This window comes from Bombina bombina, chromosome 1, assembly GCF_027579735.1.
Source record: "Bombina bombina isolate aBomBom1 chromosome 1, aBomBom1.pri, whole genome shotgun sequence".
NCBI lineage: Eukaryota > Metazoa > Chordata > Amphibia > Anura > Bombinatoridae > Bombina > Bombina bombina.
This window is the reverse complement of record NC_069499.1, coordinates 1,431,885,060-1,431,906,158: the sequence shown is the minus strand read 5'-3', so window position 1 is coordinate 1,431,906,158 and position 21,099 is coordinate 1,431,885,060.

The window sequence follows — 21,099 nt, the reverse complement described above, 5'->3', positions numbered from 1 at the left end:
AGAACTTTATATAAAAGTGCCCAACCATAGCTTAGAGTGTCAAAGAAAATAAGACTTACTTACCCCAGGACACTCATCTACATGTAGTAGAAAGCCAAACCAGTACTGAAACGAGAATCAGTAGAGGTAATGGTATATATAAGAGTATATCGTCGATCTGAAAAGGGAGGTAAGAGATGAATCTCTACGACCGATAACAGAGAACCTATGAAATAGACCCCGTAGAAGGAGATCATTGAATTCAAATAGGCAATACTCTCTTCACATCCCTCTGACATTCACTGCACGCTGAGAGGAAAACCGGGCTCCAACCTGCTGCGGAGCGCATATCAACGTAGAATCTAGCACAAACTTACTTCACCAAAGTTTGTAAAACTGATTTGTGGGTGTGGTGAGGGGTGTATTTATAGGCATTTTGAGGTTTGGGAAACTTTGCCCCTCCTGGTAGGAATGTATATCCCATACGTCACTAGCTCATGGAATCTTGCTAATTACATGAAAGAAATATAAATCCTAAAATAGCTATAATATAATTATAATTTATATTGTAGCTATATTAGGGTTAATCCATTTATTACAGTAGCGGCGAGATTCGGTCGGCAGATTAGGGGTTAATAATTGAAGTTAGGTGTCGGCGATGTTAGGGAGGGCAGATTAGGGGTTAATACTATTTATTATAGGGTTATTGAGGCGGAAGTGAGGCGGATTAGGGGTTAATAACTTTATTATAGTAGCGGTGCGGTCCGCTCGGCAGATTAGGGGTTAATAAGTGTAGGCAGGTGGAGGCGATGTTGAGGGGGGCAGATTAGGGGTTAATAAATATAATATAGGGGTCGGCGGTGTTAGGGGCAGCAGATTAGGGGTACATAAGGATAACGTAGGAGGCGGCGCTTTGCGGTCGGCAGATTAGGGGTTAATTATTGTAGGTAGCTGGCGGCGACGTTGTGGGGGGCAGGTTAGGGGTTAATAAATATAATATAGTGGTCGGCGGTGTTAGGGGCAGCAGATTAGGGGTACATAAGTATAACGTAGGTGTGGTCGGCAGATTAGGGGTTAAAAAAATTTAATCGAGTGGCGGCGATGTGGGGGGACCCTCGGTTTAGGGGTACATAGGTAGTTTATGGGTGTTAGTGTACTTTAGAGCACAGTAGTTAAGAGCTTTATGAACCGGCGTTAGCCCAGAAAGCTCTTAACTACTGACTTTTTTCTGCGGTTGGAGTTTTGTCGTTAGATTTCTAACGCTCACTTCAGCCACGACTGTAAATACCGGCGTTAGAAAGATCCCATTGAAAAGATAGGATACGCAAATGACGTAAGGGGATCTGCGTATGGAAAAGTCGCGGCTGGAAAGTGAGCGTTAGACCCTTTAATGACTGACTCTAAATACCGGCGGTAGCCCAAAACCAGCGTTAGGAGCCTCTAACGCTGGTTTTGACGGCTACCGCCCAACTCTAAATCTAGGCCATACGCCTAGATTTAGAGTTCTGCGGCCAAAGGGGTGCGTTAGCTATGCATGCTTTTTTTTCCCACGCACCTTTTAAATACCGCTGGTATTTAGAGTTCACAGAATGGCTGGGTTTTCAGTGCGTTAGGCTCCAAAAAGGGAGCGTAGAGCATAATTTAACGCCACTGCAACTCTAGATACCAGCGGTGCTTATGGACGCGGCCAGCTTCAAAAACGTGCTCGTGCACGATTCCCCCATAGAAAACAATGGGGCCATTTGAGCTGAAAAAAAACCTAACACCTGCAAAAAAGCCGCTTTCAGCTCCTAACGCAGCCCCATTGTTTTCTATGGGGAAACACTTCCTACGTCTGCACCTAACACCCTAACATGAACCCTGAGTCTAAACACCCCTAACCTTACACTTATTAACCCCTAATCTGCCGTCCCCGCTGACACCTGCATATTTTTTTTAACCCCTAATCTGCCGCTCCGTATACCGCCGCTGCCTACATTATACCTATGTACCCCTAATCTGCTGCCCCTAACACCGCCGACCCCTATATTATATTTATTAACCCCTAATCTGCCCCCCTCAACGTCGCCTCCACCTGCCTACACTTATTAACCCCTAATCTGCCGAGCGGACCGCACCGCTACTATAATAAAGTTATTAACCCCCTAATCCGCCTCACTCCCGCCTCAATAACCCTATAATAAATAGTATTAACCCCTAATCTGCCCTCCCTAACATCGCCGACACCTAACTTCAATTATTAACCCCTAATCTGCCGACCGAATCTCGCCGCTGACTGTAATAAATGGATTAACCCCTAAAGCTAAGTCTAACCCTAACACTAACACCCCCCTAAGTTAAATATAATTTAAATCTAACGAAATAAATTAACTCTTATTAAATAAATTATTCCTATTTAAAGCTAAATACTTACCTGTAAAATAAACCCTAATATAGCTACAATATAAATTATAATTATATTATAGCTATTTTAGGATTAATATTTATTTTACAGGTAACTTTGTATTTATTTTAACCAGGTACAATAGCTATTAAATAGTTAAGAACTATTTAATAGCTAAAATAGTTAAAATAATGACAAAAATACCTGTAAAATAAATCCTAACCTAAGTTACAATTAAACCTTACACTACACTATCAATGAATAAATTAAATAAAATTCCTACAAATAAATACAATTAAATAAACTAACTAAAGTACAAAAAATAAAAAGAACTAAGTTACAAAAAAATAAAAAAATATTTACAAACATAAGAAAAATATTACAACAATTTTAAACTACTTAAAAAAGTGGTGGGTATATGGTGCGCAAATCTGCCCCTTGCAATACACACTAATCTGCTCCCATAAAGCAGATAATGCAAGAACTGGTACAAAGAAAAAGAGAGATGTGTGTATGCGCCAAACAGCTATGGGGATGATGAATAATCTATAAATATATATTAGTATATTTAGAGATATGAATTATGAAGGTATATATTATAAAAAACACTTTGTGTGGCATAAAAATATAGTGTAGGTGTTACAGAGTCCAACCTGTGCGACTGGTTTAAATCTAATATCCAAGCAACTGAAATGAATCAAATATCAAAGCAGTATGTATATCAAAATAAAATTTATTTATCTTAATTAAAATAACAATGAAATATTGTCTACTGATACTGTGATATTATGACCGGTCATATATAGTAACAAACTCTATGCTAAAACATAAAAAATAAGCTAAAAATAGCTGACTTTTTGTGCAGCTCAGTCTAAAATCATATTGGGATAGTGGCCCTATATGAAAGAGTAAATCCACCTATGGAATCTTGGCTTCTATAACAGTGAAAGTTCCGTTTGGGAAAGAGGTAGATATCAAACTACCTAGGGATGAAGTATTATTATGGCTCCGTTATAGGAGTAAACAAGTGTAAAAGTCCCGTATGGAGATATTGAAAGTTCCGTTATTGGCAGTTTCTGTGAAAATAAGTTGATACCTTCTTTTAGGAATACCCACTGACAACCACGCTGCAGGACCGCTACACCTCTATGGTGCCTACCTGCTCTTTAGTCGAGCTGAATCCTCCGTCAAGGTATGGCACAGGTGTCCGGCGCGGCTCACTACAGCTGGTGACGTCAGGAACGCTGGATGCGTGTCGAATGTAGGTCCGGTCTCGATGAAAAAACTCTGCGCAGAGTATTAGAAGTGGATCAAATAATCCCAACGATCCTTTGCAATCCTTGTAGATAATTATATATTCTCACTTTGTAGCTGTTCTTCTAGGTCCATCAACGCGTTTCACCATATAGAATGGCTTTATCAAGATGGTTTAAGCTGGTTCTGAGATCCTTTATAAATGTGTAGTTCATCTGTGATTGGTCCATAAGTTAATTGATAAATTGTTGATTCCTTAAGGTGGATTTGCTTAAAGGTTGATTTACTTAAGGTGGATTATCTAGGTTCTCTTTTTGTATTGAATAGAGCTTTTCTTAATGCAGTTTGTATATAGATGCTTTTGTGTATATACATGATTTCTTATGGTGTAAAAATGTAAGATCTGTATATTAAAAATTAATTCCTTTACTCAATTGATATATTCTATAAAACATATAAATGGAGTTAGTATAATATAAACATAGTAGTGTAAACATAGTAGTGTTTCTTTAAAGATTGGTAATAGAATCCTAAAGATAGTATACAAAGTTATATACTGTAAATATATGCATAATACAAACTCGTCGTTCATGCATACATTATACAGATCATCTAAAATTGGGACTGATATAGTTAAAGCTTACATCTATATTCATTAGAACTTTTCTTTTTCTATCAGTATTAGCATATATGAGTTAAAAATTATACAACATTATTGTTGTTAAACCGTTATTAACCCTAGATGTCAGTACTTAATAGTTGGTCTTGTAAGATAAAAGTCCCATAAATGTCTTTGGTCTCAAAAATATGTATAAACCTGATTGGTTCAGAAGTTTTTAAATATTGTATGACTGTGTATTGTATATAATAATTGTAGATCCCAATTATATTCACTAAAATATCTTATATGAACTGTGACTCTAAAGGTAAAGTGATCGTATAAAGAATCTTAAAAAGGATCATTAAATCAATAGTAGGGTACATATGGGAAGGTATTATGTTTTAATATTTGAAATACAATTCCATTGAGGCTATTATTTGGCTATTGTGCTGGTGTGTACAATGTAGGAATGGTGGGGAGTTGTAAGATTAGCAGTCTAGAATGAATGGATTTAAATCTAGCTCCGAATTTAGTCCTTGTGGGAATAATGTTTTTAATTCAAAAATCAGTTCTGCTTCTTTTCTAAGGAGTAATTGATCAAAATTTCCCTCCTCTCCATGGTTTTGCGATCTTGCAAATACCCCAATATTTAAGGTCGTTGGTGTTATTGTGGTGTGCTGTCCTAAAGTGTTCATACAGCCTAGTTTCTTGGTCACCTTTTTTTATGAGATTGAGGTGTTCCCTAATTCTAGTGCGTAAAACTCTGGAGGTCTCTCCCAAATATTGTTTGCCACATGTGCACTGAATCAGGTATATGATGCCCTTATCACTGCATCTAATGGTCTCTTTGATATTGTATGTTTTGCCCGTATTGAAAGATTTGTAATCTTTACATTTTGTGCTATGTTGGCAAGCTTTACAGCTATAGCATGGGTAGTATCCCCTTAATTTTCTTCCCATCAAATCTTTCTCTTTGGTTTTATGGTTTGCTTTCTTAAAGTCGCTAGGTGCAAGAATATTTTTAATGTTATTTGCTTTCCTGTACACAATACTAGGGTGATTGGAGATACTGTTTCCCAAAATTGGATCAGATTTAATCAGATGCCAGTGTTTGTTTAAAATTCTAGTTAGATGTTTGTGATGATAATTATAATTAGTTATTAGTGGTACTTTTAAAATTTCATTGGTTTGGTTATCAACTTTTGGTTTTTTTGAGAGTATGTTTGTCTGTCCATATTTCTCACTTTAATGATTTCATCTTTCAGAATATGTTGATCATATCCTTTTTCTAGGAATCTGTCCTCTAGGATCTTAACCTGTGTATCGTAATCAGAAAGTTTGGAGCAATTGCGTCTAATTCTAAGGAATTGGCCCTTAGGGATGTTATTGATCCACCTTTTCAGGTGACAACTATGTTTGGGGATATAGTTATTGGCATCCGTTGTTTTGAAATGGTTTTTAGTTGTTAGTTCTCCGTGTTCTATAAAGATGTCCAAATCTAAAAACGTTATTTGTTGTCTGCTTATTGTGTAAGTGAATTTCAAATTTAGATCATTGTGATTCATATCTTGGAAGAAGGTTATTAAGCTCTCCTCACTCCCCTTCCATACTATTAAAATATCGTCGATATATCTTTTGAACAGCACGAGGTTTGCTCCCAACTCATGCTCTTGGGTGACATGGTGTTCCCATTTACCCATAAACAAGTTAGCATAGCTGGGAGCAAACCTCGTGCCCATTGCTGTACCTTGTGTTTGAAGATATATATCATCATTAAAAGCGAAAACATTGTTTTCCAGTATAAATTCAATACATGTTAGTATAAATTGTTTATTTTCAATTGGAAGCTGTTCTCGCTTTTTTAGGAACCAATCTATGGCTGCAATGCCTTTATCGTGTTTGATACTGGTGTACAGCGAGCTTACGTCGCTGGTTTGCTAAAATGTACTCATCTTGCCAATTTAGATTCTGTAATAGATTTAGGACATCTGTTGTGTCTTTAAGATAAGATGGTAATTTTTGAACATAACTTTGCAGTTGGGTGTCTACATATAAAGAAAGGTTGGAACAGATAGAATGAAATGCCTGAAATTATGGGGGCGTCCCGGAGGATTTACTAAATTTTTATGAATCTTGGGTAAGAAGATAGAACATGGCCATTTGGGATGTTTCTGATAGATGAAGTTGAATTCTTTCGTACTGATTATATTATTTTCTTTGGCCTTATTTAGAAGAACTAATAATTTGGTATTAATTTTATTCATGGGATTTAGTTTAAGTTTTTTGTAAGTGTCTTTATCGTTCAATAGATGGTTAGCTTCACCAATATAATTTTCAGTATCCCTGATAACCAAACCCCCACCTTTATCCGCCGGTTTAATTGTGATGTTTTTATCTTTTTGTAGTTGTGTTAAAACCTCCCTTTCTTTCTTAGTCATATATATTTAACATTACTTTTATCTTCTGTATTTAGTTTATCTATTTCAGATAGGATTGATCTTTCAAAAACTTCGATATTGCTCCCTTTACTGTGATAGGGGTAAAATTTGGATTTAGGTTTCAATTGTGTATGTGTAATTTTACTCGATACTTCTGCTGTTTGTCTAATTTGTCTTTCTATAGGGTTTTTTATAAAATGTCTTTTCAGAGTTAATTGTCTCACAAATTGTTTGATGTGTATGTGAGTTTCAAACTTATTCATTTTGACAGTAGGTGCAAATGTAAGTCCCTAGTTTTAATACTTTAGTTTCAACTTCTGTAAGTGTTTTTTGCTGAGATTGAATATGCCTACTTTCTCTATTTCGATTTCTTCTTGGACTGTACGTTTCTTTCTACTTCCGTTTCCCTAGGTTCCTCTATGTTTCTTTTTGTTCTTGTTTTTCTCTGATCTAATGGGGCACTTACCCCTAAAAAATCCCCAGAAGTACTAGGTCTATTGGATACCCCGTCAGTGTTGGTGTTTTCAGTATTGTCTTGTTGTGGTGCTATTGTCTGAAATCTGTTTCTTATGGGAATTGACCATTCTTTTTTCTTGAGGTGGCTGGGTTTATTTCCTTTATTGAAACCTCCTTGTTTTGTGTAATAGTGTTCCTGATCATTTCTGTGGTGATCCCCAGTGTAGTTTCTGTGATATGATGTATGGAATGGTATAGGTTTTCTAAAGTTCTGGTATTCATTATTTGTTCCATTATTGCTATATGGTCTAAGTTGATAACTATCCTCTTTATGGTGAGTATACCTATTTGATCTATAGTCTTGGTCATAGTTTTCTAGGTGAACATTTTCCCTTTCATACATCCATCTACGGTGTCTTGGTGAAGTGAAAGTATTATATCTATAATCTTGATTTTTATTTTCAAAATGAACATTTCTTTTCTCATGTGTGTACCTATTGTTTGCTGGTGACATATATGTGTTGTCATTCCTATGTGGCCTCATATGTTGGTGCTGAGTGTTTGGGTCTTCATATCCTCGTGAAACGGCTTTGTTGTGAAAATTATTGTGACTATGCATCTGAGTGGTGTATTCATTATACCCCTCTATGTGTCCTAGGTCTATAATAGTGCTCATTAGTGTCATGTTTTCTTTTATAGGGTCTCATTTCTCTATGAGTATCAGTTTAGACTGATTTTCAGGGTTAGGTTCTGTATATTCTATGTTGTCAGATTCTAAATCTTCTGTATTGTCAGGGGGGGGTAATGGTCTGGTGTAATCTTGTTGATCTCTGTTTAGTTTTGCGCCATTTCACTGACATTATATTTTTATTCGGTATTATTCAGATTTCTATTATCTGTTTTTGTTTATTAGGACTATGTCATTTCTTGGTAATCGGTTATTTTATCTTTAATTGTTTCTATTTTGGTTTTGAAATCTACTAAGCTAGCTGTCCTTGATTTTTTGAGTATTTCTATCAAGCCAAATGAGGCTTTTTCTAAGGTGTCAAACCATTCAATACTGTGCTCTTCATTCAATTCAAATGTGCATTTCTTTCAAGTCTGAGCCCTCTTGGTATTAATTTGTTGGTGATATATTTCTCTAAGAATACTAGTTCAATATTTTTGTTTTAATTCTTTAACTAATAGATTCTCTAATTTGGACATAAGTTCTCCTAAATCTATATTTTCCACTGTATCTGTTATTTCTATTTCAGATGTCATGTTGGAGAGTAATTGGTCTCTAACTGTAAATATTTCCATATTATGTCACTACTTTATATATTTCTAAGTTAATATATAATGGATGAGAGATGCAGCTACCAAATTTATGGGAAAAGAAGTACTTAAAAAAGTGGTAAGTATATGGTGCGCAAATCTGCCCCTTGCAATACACACTATCTGCTCCCATAAAGCAGATAATGCAAGAACTGGGTACAAAGAAAAAGAGAGATGTGTGTATGCGCTAAACAGCTATGGGGATGATGAATAATCTATAAATATATATTAGTATATTTAGAGATATGAATTATGAAGGTATATATTATAAAACACTTTGTGTGGCATTAAAAATATAGTGTAGGTGTTACAGAGTCAACCTGTGCGACTGGTTTAAATCTAATATCCAAGCAACTGAAATGAATCAAATATCAAAGCAGTATGTATATCAAAATAAAATTTATTTATCTTAATTAAAATAACAATAATATAGTTTGTTACTATATATGACCGGTCATAATATCACAGTATCAGTAGACAATATTTCATTGTTATTTTAATTAAGATAAATAAATTTTATTTTGATATACATACTGCTTTGATATTTGATTCATTTCAGTTGCTTGGATATTAGATTTAAACCAGTCGCACAGGTTGACTCTGTAACACCTAACTATATTTTTATGCCACACAAAGTGTTTTTATAATATATACCTTCATAATTCATATCTCTAAATATACTAATATATATTTATAGATTATTCATCATCCCCATAGCTGTTTAGCGCATACACACATCTCTCTTTTTCTTTGTACCAGTTCTTGCATTATCTGCTTTATGGGAGCAGATTAGTGTGTATTGCAAGGGGCAGATTTGCGCACCATATACCCACCACTTTTTTAAGTACTTCTTTTCCCATAAATTTGGTAGCTGCATCTCTCATCCATTATATATTAACTTAGAAATATATAAAGTAGTGACATAATATGGAAATATTTACAGTTAGAGACCAATTACTCTCCAACATGACATCTGAAATAGAAATAACAGATACAGTGGAAAATATAGATTTAGGAGAACTTATGTCCAAATTAGAGAATCTATTAGTTAAAGAATTAAAACAAAATATTGAACTAGTATTCTTAGAGAAATATATCACCAACAAATTAATACCAAGAGGGCTCAGACTTGAAAAGAAATGCACATTTGAATTGAATGAAGAGCACAGTATTGAATGGTTTGACACCTTAGAAAAAGCCTCATTTGGCTTGATAGAAATACTCAAAAAATCAAGGACAGCTAGCTTAGTAGATTTCAAAACCAAAATAGAAACAATTAAAGATAAAATAACCGATTACCAAGAAAATGACATAGTCCTAAATAAACAAAAACAGATAATAGAAAATCTGAATAATACGAATAAAAATATAATGTCAGTGAAATGGCGCAAACTAAACAGAGATCAACAAGATTACCACCAGACCATTACCCCCCCTGACAATACAGAAGATTTAGAATCTGACAACATAGAATATACAGAACCTAACCCTGAAAATCAGTCTAAACCTGATACTCATAGAGAAATGAGACCTATAAAAGAAAACATGACACATAATGAGCACTATTATAGACCTAGACACATAGAGGGGTATAATGAATACACCACTCAGATGCATAGTCACAATAATTTTCACAACAAAGCCGTTTCACGAGGATATGAAGACCCAAACACTCAGCACCAACATATGAGGCCACATAGGAATGACAACACTTATATGTCACCAGCAAACAATAGGTACACACATGAGAAAAGAAATGTTCATTTTGAAAATAAAAATCAAGATTATAGATATAATACTTTCACTTCACCAAGACACCGTAGATGGATGTATGAAAGGGAAAATGTTCACCTAGAAAACTATGACCAAGACTATAGATCAAATAGGTATACTCACCATAAAGAGGATAGTTATCAACTTAGACCATATAGCAATAATGGAACAAATAATGAATACCAGAACTTTAGAAAACCTATACCATTCCATACATCATATCACAGAAACTACACTGGGGATCACCACAGAAATGATCAGGAACACTATTACACAAAACAAGGAGGTTTCAATAAAGGAAATAAACCCAGCCACCTCAAGAAAAAAGAATGGTCAATTCCCATAAGAAACAGATTTCAGACAATAGCACCACAACAAGACAATACGAAAACACCAACACTGACGGGGTATCCAATAGACCTAGTACTTCTGGGGATTTTTTAGGGGTAAGTGCCCCATTAGATCAGAGAAAAACAAGAACAAAAAGAAACATAGAGGAACTAGGGGAAACGGAAGTAGAAAGAAACGTACAGTCCAAGAAGAAATCGAAATAGAGAAAGTAGGCATATTCAATCTCAGCAAAAAAACACTTACAGAAGTTGAAACTAAAGTATTAAAACTAGGACTTACATTTGCACCTACTGTCAAAATGAATAAGTTTGAAACTCACATACACATCAACAATTTGTGAGACAATTAACTCTGAAAGACATTTTATAAAAAACCCTATAGAAAGACAAATTAGACAAACAGCAGAAGTATCGAGTAAAATTACACATACACAATTGAAACCTAAATCCAAATTTTACCCCTATCACAGTAAAGGGAGCAATATCGAAGTTTTTGAAAGATCAATCCTATCTGAAATAGATAAACTAAATACAGAAGATAAAAGTAATGTTAAATATAATATGACTAAGAAAGAAAGGGAGGTTTTAACACAACTACAAAAAGATAAAAACATCACAATTAAACCGGCGGATAAAGGTGGGGGGTTTGGTTATCATGGATACTGAAAATTATATTGGTGAAGCTAACCGTCTATTGAACGATAAAGACACTTACAAAAAACTTAAACTAAATCCCATGAATAAAATTAATACCAAATTATTAGTTCTTCTAAATAAGGCCAAAGAAAATAATATAATCAGTACGAAAGAATTCAACTTCATCTATCAGAAACATCCCAAAATGGCCATGTTCTATTTCTTACCCAAGATTCATAAAAATTTAGTAAATCCTCCGGGACGCCCCATAATTTCAGGCATTTCATCTATCTGTTCCAACCTTTCTTTATATGTAGACACCCAACTGCAAAGTTATGTTCAAAAATTACCATCTTATCTTAAAGACACAACAGATGTCCTAAATCTATTACAGAATCTAAATTGGCAAGATGAGTACATTTTAGCAACCAGCGACGTAAGCTCGCTGTACACCAGTATCAAACACGATAAAGGCATTGCAGCCATAGATTGGTTCCTAAAAAGCGAGAACAGCTTCCAATTGAAACATAAACAATTTATACTAACATGTATTGAATTTATACTGGAAAACAATGTTTTCGCTTTTAATGATGATATATATCTTCAAACACAAGGTACAGCAATGGGCACGAGGTTTGCTCCCAGCTATGCTAACTTGTTTATGGGTAAATGGGAACACCATTTCACCCAAGAGCATGAGTTGGGAGCAAACCTCGTGCTGTTCAAAAGATATATCGACGATATTTTAATAGTATGGAAGGGGAGTGAGGAGAGCTTAATAACCTTCTTCCAAGATATGAATCACAATGATCTAAATTTGAAATTCACTTACACAATAAGCAGACAACAAATAACGTTTTTAGATTTGGACATCTTTATAGAACACGGAGAACTAACAACTAAAAACCATTTCAAAACAACGGATGCCAATAACTATATCCCCACACATAGTTGTCACCTGAAAAGGTGGATAAATAACATCCCTAAGGGCCAATTCCTTAGAATTAGACGCAATTGCTCCAAACTTTCTGATTACGATACACAGGTTAAGATCCTAGAGGACAGATTCCTAGAAAAAGGATATGATCAACATATTCTGAAAGATGAAATCATTAAAGTGAGAAATATGGACAGACAAAACATACTCTCAAAAAAACCAAAAGTTGATAACCAAACCAATGAAATTTTAAAAGTACCACTAATAACTAATTATAATTATCATCACAAACATCTAACTAGAATTTTAAACAAACACTGGCATCTGATTAAATCTGATCCAATTTTGGGAAACAGTATCTCCAATCACCCTAGTATTGTGTACAGGAAAGCAAATAACATTAAAAATATTCTTGCACCTAGCGACTTTAAGAAAGCAAACCATAAAACCAAAGAGAAAGATTTGATGGGAAGAAAATTAAGGGGATACTACCCATGCTATAGCTGTAAAGCTTGCCAACATAGCACAAAATGTAAAGATTACAAATCTTTCAATACGGGCAAAACATACAATATCAAAGAGACCATTAGATGCAGTGATAAGGGCATCATATACCTGATTCAGTGCACATGTGGCAAACAATATTTGGGAGAGACCTCCAGAGTTTTACGCACTAGAATTAGGGAACACCTCAATCTCATAAAAAAAGGTGACCAAGAAACTAGGCTGTATGAACACTTCAGGACAGCACACCACAATAACACCAACGACCTTAAATATTGGGGTATTTGCAAGATCGCAAAACCATGGAGAGGAGGAAATTTTGATCAATTACTCCTTAGAAAAGAAGCAGAACTGATTTTTGAATTAAAAACATTATTCCCACAAGGACTAAATTCGGAGCTAGATTTAAATCCATTCATTCTAGACTGCTAATCTTACAACTCCCCACCATTCCTACATTGTACACACCAGCACAATAGCCAAATAATAGCCTCAATGGAATTGTATTTCAAATATTAAAACATAATACCTTCCCATATGTACCCTACTATAGATTTAATGATCCTTTTTAAGATTCTTTATACGATCACTTTACCTTTAGAGTCACAGTTCATATAAGATATTTTAGTGAATATAATTGGGATCTACAATTATTATATACAATACACAGTCATACAATATTTAAAAACTTCTGAACCAATCAGGTCATACATATTTTTGAGACCAAAGACATTTATGGGACCTTTTATCTTACAAGACCAACTATTAAGTACTGACATCTAGGGTTAATAACGGTTTAACAACAATAATGTTGTATAATTTTTAACTCATATATGCTAATACTGATAGAAAAAGAAAAAGTTCTAATGAATATAGATGTAAGCTTTAACTATATCAGTCCCAATTTTAGATGATCTGTATAATGTATGCATGAACGACGAGTTTGTATTATGCATATATTTACAGTATATAACTTTGTATACTATCTTTAGGATTCTATTACCAATCTTTAAAGAAACACTACTATGTTTACACTACTATGTTTATATTATACTAACTCCATTTATATGTTTTATAGAATATATCAATTGAGTAAAAGGAATTAATTTTTAATATACAGATCTTACATTTTTACACCATAAGAAATCATGTATATACACAAAAGCATCTATATACAAACTGCATTAAGAAAAAGCTCTATTCAATACAAAAAGAGAACCTAGATAATCCACCTTAAGTAAATCAACCTTTAAGCAAATCCACCTTAAGGAATCAACAATTTATCAATTAACTTATGACCAATCACAGATGAACTACACATTTATAAAGGATCTCAGAACCAGCTTAAACCATCTTGATAAAGCCATTCTATATGGTGAAACGCGTTGATGGACCTAGAAGAACAGCTACAAAGTGAGAATATATAATTATCTACAAGGATTGCAAAGGATTCGTTGGGATTATTTGATCCACTTCTAATACTCTGCGCAGAGTTTTTTCATCGAGACCGGACCTACATTCGACACGCATCCAGCGTTCCTGACGTCACCAGCTGTAGTGAGCCGCGCCGGACACCTGTGCCATACCTTGACGGAGGATTCAGCTCGACTAAAGAGCAGGTAGGCACCATAGAGGTGTAGCGGTCCTGCAGCGTGGTTGTCAGTGGGTATTCCTAAAAGAAGGTATCAACTTATTTTCACAGAAACTGCCAATAACGGAACTTTCAATATCTCCATACGGGACTTTTACACTTGTTTACTCCTATAACGGAGCCATAATAATACTTCATCCCTAGGTAGTTTGATATCTACCTCTTTCCCAAACGGAACTTTCACTGTTATAGAAGCCAAGATTCCATAGGTGGATTTACTCTTTCATATAGGGCCACTATCCCAATATGATTTTAGACTGAGCTGCACAAAAAGTCAGCTATTTTTAGCTTATTTTTTATGTTTTAGCATAGAGTTTGTTACTATATATGACCGGTCATAATATCACAGTATCAGTAGACAATATTTCATTGTTATTTTAATTAAGATAAATAAATTTTATTTTGATATACATACTGCTTTGATATTTGATTCATTTCAGTTGCTTGGATATTAGATTTAAACCAGTCGCACAGGTTGACTCTGTAACACCTACACTATATTTTTATGCCACACAAAGTGTTTTTATAATATATACCTTCATAATTCATATCTCTAAATATACTAATATATATTTATAGATTATTCATCATCCCCATAGCTGTTTAGCGCATACACACATCTCTCTTTTTCTTTGTAACAATTTTAAACTAATTACACCTACTCTAAGCCCCCTAATAAAATAACAAAGACCCCCAAAATAAAAAAATGCCCTACCCTATTCTAAATTAAAAAAGTTCAAAGCTCTTTTACCTTACCATCCCTTAAAAGGACCTTTTGTGGGGCATGCCCCAAAGAATTCAGCTCTTTTGCCTGTAAAAAAAAACATACAATACCCCCCCCCAACATTACAACCCACCACCCACATACCCCTAATCTAACCCAAACCCCCCTTAAATAAACCTAACACTAAGCCCCTGAAGATCTTCCTACCTTATCTTCACCTCGCCGGGTATCACCGATCAGTCCTGGCTCCAAAATCTTCATCCAACCTAAGCGGGGGCTGGCCATCCATAATCCTGCGGCTGAAGAGGTCCAGAAGAGGCTCCAAAGTCTTCATCCTATCCAGGAAGAAGAGGCGATCCAGACCGGCAACCATCTTGATCCAAGCGGCATCTTCTATCTTCATCCGATGAGGAACGACTCCATCGTGAAGACCTCCAGCGCGGATCAATCTTCTTCCTCCGACGTCCAACTGAAGAATGACGGTTCCTTTAAGGGACGTCATCCAAGATGGCGTCCCTCGAATTCCGATTGGCTGATAGGATTCTATCAGCCAATCGGAATTAAGGTAGGAAAATTCTGATTGGCTGATGGAACCAGCCAATCAGAATCAAGTTCAATCCGATTGGCTGATCCGATCAGCCAATCAGATTGAGCTTGCATTCTATTGGCTGCTCCAATCAGAATTTTCCTACCTTAATTCCGATTGGCTGATAGAATCCTATCAGCCAATAGGAATTCGAAGGACGCCATCTTGGATGACGTCCCTTAAAGGAACCGTCATTCTTCAGTTGGACGTCGGAGGAAGAAGATTGATCCGCGCTGGAGGTCTTCACGATGGAGCCGTTCCTCATCGGAATTCTGTTTTAATTCTATCTGGTATTTATCCGGTTCAATGGTTGAGCAATGGTTATAAGGTTTTGATCTATTTAGGTTGTGTGGAGGGAAGAAAGAGAGAGATATTTTAGTTTTTTTACTTTTCTTTTTGGCTTTATGCTTTGTTTTTATTTTGTAAATTAAAAATCGATAGTGTAAATATTCTTTTTTTTCTTTTTTCTCTCTTTGTGGTTGATAATAATTTGGATTTGTTAAATTATGTGTATCTGTAAACCTTCTTTCTCCAACATTGGTGTGTCCGGTCCACGGCGTCATCCTTACTTGTGGGGATATTCTCTTCCCCAACAGGAAATGGCAAAGAGTCCCAGCAAAGCTGGTCACATGATCCCTCCTAGGCTCCGCCCACCCCAGTCATTCTCTTTGCCGTTGCACAGGCAACATCTCCACGGAGATGGTTAAGAGTTTTTTTTGGTGTTTAAATGTAGTTTTTATTCTTCTATCAAGTGTTTGTTATTTTAAAATAGTGCTGGTATGTACTATTTACTCTGAAACAGAAAAAGGATGAAGATTTCTGTTTGTAAGAGGAAGATGATTTTAGCAGACAGTTACTAAAATCGATTGCTGTTTCCACACAGGACTGTTGAGATGAAGTAACTTCAGTTGGGGGAAACAGTTAGCAGACCTTTCTGCTCAAGGTATGATTAGCCATATTTCTAACAAGACCATGTAATGCTGGAAGGCTGTCATTTCCCCTCATGGGGACCGGTAAGCCATTTTCTTAGTTAAACATAAAAGAATAAAGGGCTTCAAAAAGGGCTTCAAAAACTGGTAGACATTTTTCTGGGCTAAAACGATTGCTTTACTAGGCATATTATGCAGATTCTAACTAATAATGGTTATTATAATCTTGGGGATTGTTTAGAAAAACGGCAGGCACTGTGTTGGACACCTTTTTCAGATGGGGGCCTTTTCTAGTTATAGACAGAGCCTCATTTTCGCGCCACTAATGCGCAGTTGTTTTTGGAGAGCAAGGCATGCAGATGCATGTGTGAGGAGCTAAGAATCACTGAAAAAGCTTATAGAAGGCATCATTTGGTATCGTATTCCCCTCTGGGCTTGGTTGGGTCTCAGCAAAGCATATAGCTGGGACTGTATAGGGGTTAAATGTAAAAACGGCTCCGGTTCCGTTATTTTAAGGGTTAAAGCTCTGAAATTTGGTGTGCAATACTTTTAGTGCTTTAAGACACTGTGGTGAAATTTTGGTGAATTTTGAACAATTCCTTCATACTTTTTCACATATTCAGTAATAAAGTGTTTTCAGTTTGAAATTTAAAGTAACAGTAACGGTTTTATTTTAAAACGTTTTTTGTGCTTTGTTGACAAGTTTAAGCCTGTTTAACATGTCTGTACCTTCATGTAAGCTATGTTCTATATGTATGAAAGCCAATGTGTCTCCCCATTTAAATTTATGTGATAATTGTGCCATAGTGTCCAAACAAAGTAAGGACAGTAATGCCACAGATAATGATATTGCCCAAGATGATTCCTCAAATGAGGGGAGTAAACATGATACTACATCATCCCCTACTGTGTCTACACCAGTTATGCCCACACAGGAGGCCCCTAGTACATCTAGTGCGCCAATACTTATTACCATGCAACAATTAACGGCTGTAATGGATAACTCTATAGCAAATCTTTTATCCAAAATGCCTACTTATCAGAGAAAGCGCGATTGCTCTGTTTTAAACACTGAAGAGCAAGAGGACGCTGATGATAATTGTTCTGTCATACCCTCACACCAATCTGAAGGGGCCATGAGGGAGGTTTTGTCTGAGGGAGAAATTTCAGATTCAGGAAAGATTTCTCATCAAGCTGAACCTGATGTTGTGACATTTAAATTTAAATTAGAACATCTCCGCGCACTGCTTAAGGAGGTATTATCTACTCTGGATGATTGTGACAATTTGGTCATTCAAGAGAAGTTATGTAAGATGGACAAGTTCCTAGAGGTTCCGGTGCCCCCCAACGCTTTTCCTATACCCAAGCGGGTGGGGAACATAGTAAATAAAGAGTGGGAAAGGCCCGGCATACCTTTTGTCCCCCCCCCTATATTTAAGAAATTATTTCCTATAGTCGACCCCAGAAAGGACTTATGGCAGACAGTCCCCAAGGTCGAGGGGGCGGTTTCTACTCTAAACAAACGCACTACTATTCCTATCGAAGATAGTTGTGCTTTCAAAGATCCTATGGATAAAAAATTAGAGGGTTTGCTTAAGAAGATTTTTGTTCAGCAAGGTTACCTTCTACAACCAATTTCATGCATTGTTCCTGTCACTACGGCAGCGTGTTTCTGGTTCGAGGAACTAGAAAAGTCGCTCAATAAAGAATCTTCGTATGAGGAGGTTATGGACAGAGTTCAAGCACTTAAATTGGCTAACTCTTTTATTTTAGATGCCGCTTTGCAATTAGCTAGATTAGCGGCGAAAAATTCAGGGTTTGCTATCGTGGCGCGCAGAGCGCTTTGGCTAAAGTCTTGGTCAGCGGATGTGTCTTCCAAGACAAAATTGCTTAACATTCCTTTCAAGGGTAAAACATTATTTGGACCTGATTTGAAAGAGATTATTTCAGACATCACTGGGGGAAAGGGCCACGCCCTCCCACAGGATAGGTCTTTTAAGGCTAAAAATAAGCCTAATTTTCGTCCCTTTCGCAGAAACGGACCAGCCTCTAATTCTACATCCTCTAAGCAAGAGGGTAATACTTCACAACCCAAACCAGCCTGGAAACCAATGCAAGGCTGGAACAAGGGTAAGCAGGCCAAGAAGCCTACCACTGCTACCAAAACAGCATGAAGGGATAGCCCCCGATCCGGGACCGGATCTGGTGGGGGGCAGACTTTCTCTCTTTGCGCAGGCTTGGGCAAGAGATGTTCAGGATCCTTGGGCGCTAGAAATAGTTTCTCAAGGTTATCTCCTGGAATTCAAGGAACTATCCCCAAGGGGAAGGTTCCACAGGTCTCAATTATCTTCAAACCAAATAAAAAGACAGGCATTCTTACATTGTGTAGAAGACCTGTTAAAGATGGGAGTGATTCATCCAGTTCCAATAAGAGAACAAGGGATGGGTTTTTATTCCAACCTGTTCATACTTCCCAAAAAAGAGGGAACATTCAGACCAATCCAGGAAGATCAATTTATGACTACCGTGGATTTAAAGGATGCGTACCTACATATTCCTATCCACAAGGAACATCATCAGTTCCTAAGGTTCGCTTTTCTGGACAAGCATTACCAGTTTGTGGCACTTCCATTCGGATTAGCCACTGCTCCAAGGATTTTCACAAAGGTACTAGGGTCCCTTCTAGCGGTTCTAAGACCAAGGGGCATTGCAGTAGTACCTTACTTGGACGACATCCTGATTCAAGCGTCGTCTCTGTCAAAAGCAAAGGCTCATACGGACATCGTCCTAGCCTTTCTCAGATCTCATGGATGGAAGGTGAACAAAGAAAAAAGTTCTCTGTCCCCGTCAACAAGAGTTCCCTTCTTGGGAACAATAATAGATTCCTTAGAAATGAGGATTTTTCTGACAGAGGTCAGAAAATCAAAAATTCTAAGCTCTTGTCAAGTACTTCATTCTGTTCTTCGTCCTTCCATAGCGCAGTGCATGGAAGTAATAGGATTGATGGTTGCAACAATGGACATAGTTCATTTTGCACGAATTCATCTAAGACCATTACAACTGTGCATGCTCAGACAGTGGAATGGGGATTATATAGACTTGTCTCCGACGATTCAAGTAGATCAAAAGACCAGAGATTCACTCCGTTGGTGGCTGACCTTGGACAATCTGTCACAGGGAATGAGCTTCCGCAGACCAGAGTGGGTCATTGTCACGACCGACGCCAGCCTGGTGGGCTGGGGCGCGGTCTGGGAATCCCTGAAAGTTCAGGGTTTATGGTCTCGGGAAGAATCTCTTCTCCCGATAAACATTCTGGAACTGAGAGCGATATTCAATGCTCTCAAAGCTTGGCCTCAACTAGCAAAGGCCAAATTCATAAGGTTTCAATCAGACAACATGACGACTGTTGCATATATCAATCATCAGGGGGGAACAAGGAGTTCCCTGGCGATGGAAGAAGTGACCAAAATAATTCAATGGGCGGAGGATCACTCCTGCCACTTGTCTGTGATCCACATCCCAGGAGTGGAAAATTGGGAAGCGGATTTTCTGAGTCGTCAGACATTCCATCCGGGGGAGTGGGAACTCCATCCGGAAATCTTTGCCCAAATAACTCAATTATGGGGCATTCCAGACATGGATCTGATGGCGTCTCGTCAGAACTTCAAGGTTCCTTGCTACGGGTCCAGATCCAGGGATCCCAAGGCGACTCTAGTAGATGCACTAGTAGCACCTTGGACCTTCAACCTAGCTTATGTATTCCCACCGTTTCCTCTCATTCCCAGGCTGGTAGCCAGGATCAATCAGGAGAGGGCTTCGTGATCTTGATAGCTCCTGCGTGGCCACGCAAAACTTGGTATGCAGACCTGGTGAATATGTCATCGGCTCCACCATGGAAGCTACCTTTGAGACAGGACCTTCTTGTTCAGGGTCCATTCGAACATCCGAATCTGGTTTCTCTCCAGCTGACGGCTTGGAGATTGAACGCTTGATTTTATCAAAGCGTGGGTTTTCAGATTCTGTAATAGATACTCTGATTCAGGCTAGAAAGCCTGTAACTAGAAAAATTTACCATAAAATATGGAAAAAATATATCTGTTGGTGTGAATCCAAAGGATTGCCATGGAACAAGATAAAGATTCCTAAGATTCTATCCTTTCTACAAGAAGGTTTGGAGAAAGGATTATCTGCAAGTTCTCTAAAGGGACAGATTTCTGCTTTATCTGTCTTACTACACAAACGACTGGCAGCTATGCCAGATGTTCAAGCATTTGTTCAGGCTCTGGTTAGGATCAAGCCTGTTTACAGACCTTTGACTCCTCCCTGGAGTTTAAATCTAGTTCTTTCAGTTCTTCAAGGGGTTCCGTTTGAACCCTTACATTCCGTAGATATTAAGTTTCTATCTTGGAAAGTTTTGTTTTTGGTTGCAATCTCTTCTGCTAGAAGAGTTTCAGAGTTATCTGCTCTGCAGTGTTCTCCTCCTTATCTGGTGTTCCATGCAGATAAGGTGGTTTTGCGTACTAAGCCTGGTTTTCTTCCTAAAGTTGTTTCTAACAAAAATATTAACCAGGAGATAGTTGT